Source organism: Pongo abelii, chromosome 5, assembly GCF_028885655.2.
Source record: "Pongo abelii isolate AG06213 chromosome 5, NHGRI_mPonAbe1-v2.0_pri, whole genome shotgun sequence".
NCBI classification, from domain to species: Eukaryota; Metazoa; Chordata; class Mammalia; order Primates; family Hominidae; genus Pongo; species Pongo abelii.
In genome coordinates this window covers 136,420,235-136,426,234 of record NC_071990.2, presented here as the reverse complement: position 1 = coordinate 136,426,234, position 6,000 = coordinate 136,420,235, and positions in this window count along the sequence as shown.

Below are 6,000 nucleotides of genomic sequence, written 5' to 3'. Positions count from 1 at the left end.
ATAAATATATAAATATAAATATATATATAAAAATATAAATTCATATATTTATATATAATATTTATATATTATATTGATATGTAAATATATATATTTATGTATTATATATGATATTTATATAATATATATTTATATATTATATAATATATTTATTATATAATATATATTTATATATTATATAATATATGTATTATATAATATATATTTATATATTATATAATATATGTATTATATAATCTATATTTATATATTTATATATTATATAATATATGTAATATTATATAATTTATATACATATCATATATTTATATATATTATATAATATATGCAATATTATATAATTTATATAAATATATGATATGTATATAAATTACATATATTATATAATATATAAATATAAGATATTTTTATATATCTTATATATGTACTATATATAGTATATATAGTATATATACTATATATAAAAATATATAGTATATATACTATATATAAAAATATATAGTATATTTATATATAAATATATTTATATATTGTATTTATATATTATAAATATATGTTATATTTATATAGAAATAAATATTTTGTATTTATATAGAAATATATATTTAATATTATATAATATATAATATTAAATATATATTTTATATTTATATATAAATATATGTTATATAAATATATATTTGTATATATAAAATATAGTTTATATTTATATATAATATATATTTCATATTTATATATAATATATATTTTATACATATATAATAGATTTTATATTTATATTTAATATATATAATATATAAACATATATTTAATATATAATATATAAACATATATTTAATATATATTATATAAACATATATTTAATATATATTATATATAAACATATATTTAATATATAATATATAAACATATATTTAATATATATTATATATAAACATATATTTAATAATTATATATGAACATATATTTAATATATATTATATATAAACATATATTTAATAATTATATATAAACATATATTTAATATATATTATATATAAACATATATTTAATAATTATATATAAACATATATTGAATATATATTATATATAAACATATATTGAATATATATTATATATAAACATATATTGAATATATATTATATATAAACATATATTATATATAAACATATATAAACATATATAATATTATATATAAACATATATATAAACATATATAATATTATATATAAACATATATATTATATATAAATAATATATATGTTTATATATAAACATATATATATAAACATATATATTTTGTATTTTATATTTATATATAAACATATATATTAAGATATTTAATGGTTGCATGGATAACTTTAATATGTATAAATTTTAATCTGTTGATTTATCGAGTTTTGACATTATCTACCTTCTCCCTATTCTGTAAGATGAGGAAAGTAGATGGTGACCGCCATCCCAGGCCTCCATCCTTTCCCTTCTCAACTTGCCTGCTGATTAATTTCATTATCTAGGCTAGTAACTTCTACACTCTGTTTTGTAATTTTAAGTTAGCTTTCTGTACTTTGTCTATAGCTTGATTTTAAATAAAAAAGGCTAAAAACCAATAAGACACATTCCTAATATTAAGATAATATACAGGCTGGGCGTGGTAGCTCATGCTTGTACTCCCAGCACTTTGGGAGCCTGAGGTGGGAAGATTGCTTGAGGTCAGTTCAAGACCATTCTGGGCAACATGGTGAGACCTCATCTCTACAAAAAATAAACAAAATTAGCCAGGTGTGGTGGCATGCATCTGTAGTCCCATCTCCTTGGGAGGCTGAGGTGGGAGGATTGCTAGAGCCCAGGGAGTCGAGGCTGCAGTGAGCTGTGATGGAGCCACTGCACTCTAGCCTGGGTGAAAAAGTAAGACCCTGTCTCAAACAAAAGATAACATAAATATTAATTGCAGAGTCAAATAGTGTGTAAGGTCCATAAAGATGGAAAGGTAATTTAATGTTGCCAAAAATATCCACCCAAAAAGGTGAAAAAATGGATTCCTTTTACTTTTACCCTTCTATTTATTCAAGTCATATCACATTTCAGTTTGCTCTTCTTAGAACTACTGAATAGCTTTTTCTTTCTGTTTCCTTTAATGGATAGAATAGACATATACCTTGGAAGGGAGGGAAAAAAACTTTCCTCTATCCCCATAGGTTTTGTGTCTGGGACCTGCAAATTAGGCTGACAAAAGACAGATTAACAGAAAACAAAAGACATACAGGCTGGGCACAGTGGCTCAAGCCTGTAATCCCAGCACTTTGGGAGGCCAAGGCGGGTGGATCACTTGAGGCCAGGAGTTTGAGACCAGCCTGGCCAACATAGTAAAACCCCATATCGACTAAAAATACAAAAGTTAGCCAGGCGTGGTAGCACACGGCTGTAATCCCAGCTACTTGGGAGGCTGAGGTATGAGAATTGCTTGAGCCCAGGAGGTGGAGGTTGCAGTGAGCTGAGATCGTGCCACTGCACTCCAACTTGGGCAACAGAGCAAGACTCTGTCTCAAAAAAAAAAAAAAAAAAAAAAAGACATACCAATTTTATTTAATATTTACATGCACAAAGGTCTTCATAGAAAAGAAGATCCAAAGAAATGGTTAAATTTGGGGGGCTTTATACTATCTTAACAAAAGGTAATAAATCATGGAGAAGTGATAAGAGGAGGAGTGTGGGCATCTAGGGGTGGTAAATTTGCTTACCAAAGTTGAGGAGGTAGGGGCTGGTCATTTAAGGAACATTAAACTCTCTCTATGGAACCAGGTGGAAGGCCTACAGGAATAAGTGTCTGTTGTGGTGTGTGCTTGTGTGGACACTTAATCTGGGTGTGGGGATTTGGGAAGCCTCCTTACCTTCCCTTATTTTGTGTTACTTTCTCTCCTCTTCTTCCATTTTCTTCTCCTCCTTCTCCTTATTTTTATTTTTTGGTATGTTTTACATTGTAACTTAATATTTATCTACAGATCTCTGGGTTTTTAAAAATATCTGCGCCAGGCCAGGCGCGGTGGCTCACGCCTGTAATCCCAGCACTTTGGGAGGCCGAGGCAGGTGGATCACAAGGTCAGGAGATCGAGACCATCCTGGCTAACACGGTGAAACCTCATCTCTACTAAAAATACAAAAAATTAGCCGGGCGTGGTGGTGGGCACCTGTGGTCCCAGCTACTTGGGAGGCTGAGGCCGGAGAATGGTGTGAACCCAGGAGGTGGAGCTTGCTGTGAGCCAAGATGACGCCACTGCACTCCAGCCTGGATGAGAGCGCGAGACTCCGTCTCAAAAAAAAAAAAAAGAAAAAAAAAAATCTGCACCATCGAACATTTTTCACCCTCCTCCCTCTGTCTTACCCTTAGATATTTCTTTGATACCGTCGGAACAGCCTGTACCCAGAGCTTGGATCACGGGCTCCTCAGCAATCTGTACATGCATTTGTGTCACTGAGTAGTGCTAAATAAGGTGAAGTGTTAAGATTATAGAGATCTGTATTAGGTTACAGATCCTGAGACATCATGTGAGGTGGTGTGACAACTAATGTTCCCTGGCACATTTTCCTAGCTTGGCCTTTTTGCAACCTGTGCAATTTTCAAGGAAATGGCTGAGTGGTTTTGTTCTGGTTGAGTGGCAGGGAATGGGGACATGTTGGGAGACACCCATCTTATCTTCTTTTCAAATTGCGCCGAAGATCAGAAACAGGAAAAAAAAAGTCCAGCCCGGCTGGTTGTTACTGTTGACATGGCATGTGAGCTAAATCATGCTGAAATGCCCTCCTAGGTACAGTGATTGCTAAGATAGCTGCAAATATAGGCTCCTTTTTAGCTAAGTGTTTCCTTATATGGGGCTGCTCAATACTGAAAAGAATTGATGTTTTTTACTTTTCTACTGCCTTGAGTGCCCTGGTGTGGGAAAGCCCTGGGCTGGGAGCGTGATGCTGCTGAGAGTTGAGCAGAGAAACTCGGTGGTGCTCTGCAGCCTGTCCCCGCAGAAATCCTGGCCGACTTCAGGGAGGGGAAGTGGGTGAGATCTCTTTGTATATCCTGACCTAATCATCATAGCCCTTGGCCCCTCGGTCTATGGCTCGTGGTCTCTGTCCCTCTGTAGACAGTATGAGTTTCATCAGCCTGAAGATGGCTGATCAAAACAGCATTCTGCAATGAAGCCAAGGAAATATACTGAGTACAATGACACTCCTTTATTTTCAGTACAATAAAAATAAAATCCTTCTCTAATCATGAATTATTTTTGACATCTGAATCTGAGCTCACAAATCCCAGTTTGCAGAGCTAGTTTTATTTACTTGGATGGAGTGTGAAAGAGTCCCAGACCAGAGGTTTAGGAGAGGTGGCTCTGCTGTGTTTCAGGCTGGGGCCTGGTGGTGCGACTGGGCTATGGCCTGGTTAGTTGTAGGAGACTAGTAAGGGGCAGAACCATGCATCTGATGTTCCCAAAGGACTGAGGCAAGTGCTGAAGGGCAGGACACCCAGCAGAGCTCTGATAGGAATTGAGAGCACGGCTATGGCAATGACCACGAGGGGGTGGTTGCTGCAAGCAGGGGGAAGCAGAAGGGCACCTCGTGTCCTAACGGGGCCAGGGCATTACAGTGGGAAGCAGGAGAGGTTCCCAAATTCTGGCAAGCAGAGTGTGGCATCAGGAAACCTGGTTTTAGACAGCAGGGCTTTGCTGGAATTCAGGGGTGGGGCTCTGATTCCCAGCAGGGAGATAGGAAAAAAGCCAGGCAGAACCCCAGTGCTAGACAGTGACGGGAGCACCGGCAGGGTTATCCAGACAGGGAGTTTTTACTATGTTTTCAGGGAACTTAGAGAGTCTTATCTTAGTGACCTATTATCAGAACTGAGGCACCGTGTCAGGGATAAGCTAGTTACCATATTGACTTGAACCTGGATTCCTTGAATCACTCCTTTCTCAGCCCAGGAAGGCTCAGCTGGGCTGAACCTAGAGGTGAAGGTCAAGTGGATGATGTGTGTGCAGAGGAAGGGAAAGAAGTGGGGCAAAAATGAGCTACAGATGCTGGGACCTTGCCTAAAACCTGATAATTCTTGGTTTAACAGGGCTGTTGTGAGTTCAACATTAGGTATGGCATATTAAAGCAATTTCAGAAAAAAAATTCATGTGAAAACTCAGGTCACATAAGAATGGAGGTTTTTCCATAGAAATTTTATAAGACAGAGGTGCTAGGGTGTCTTCAAGCATAGAACTTTTGCCTTGGCTGTCTGTTTTTCTGCAAAAGCCCTTTCTTCCTCCTCTAGGCCTCTGTAACCCCTGCTTAGTCTACTGGTCTTTTATTATTATTATTTAGAGATGGGGTCTTGCCATGTTGCTCAGGCTGGTCTTGAACTTCTGGGATCAAGCAATTCACTAGCCTTGGCCTCCCAAAGTGCTGGGATTACAGATGTGACCCACTGCACCCAGCCATACTAAGCTTTAAAAACTCATTTCGGGCCGGGCGCCGTGGCTCACGCCTGTAATTCCAGCACTTGGGGAGGCTGAGGCGGGTGGATCACCTGAGGTTGGGAGTTTGAGACCAGCCTGACCAACAAGGAGAAACCCCGTCTCTACGAAAAATACAAAATTAGCTGGGTGTGGTGGTGCATGCCTGTAACCCCAGCTACTAGGGAGGCTGAGGCGGGAGAATTGCTTGAACCAGGGGTTGGGGGGGCAGAGGTTGCGGTGAGACGAGATCGCACTATTGTACTCCAGCCTGGACAACAAGAGCGAAACTCCTTCTCAAAACAAAACAACACAAAAAACCTAATTTAAGTAACCCTTTTCTGGGGAAGCCTTTTCTGCATCCCTGACCAGGTGGCATTCTGCTGCAAAGTTCTCAGCTAGCTGAGTTGGAATTTTACATTTTTTTGCCCTATCATTTAATTACTACCAACCTCTCCCACTGAAAGGCACGTTTCCTGAGGATAGAGGGCATGTCTGTCCTTTTGTTGCTGTGTCCATA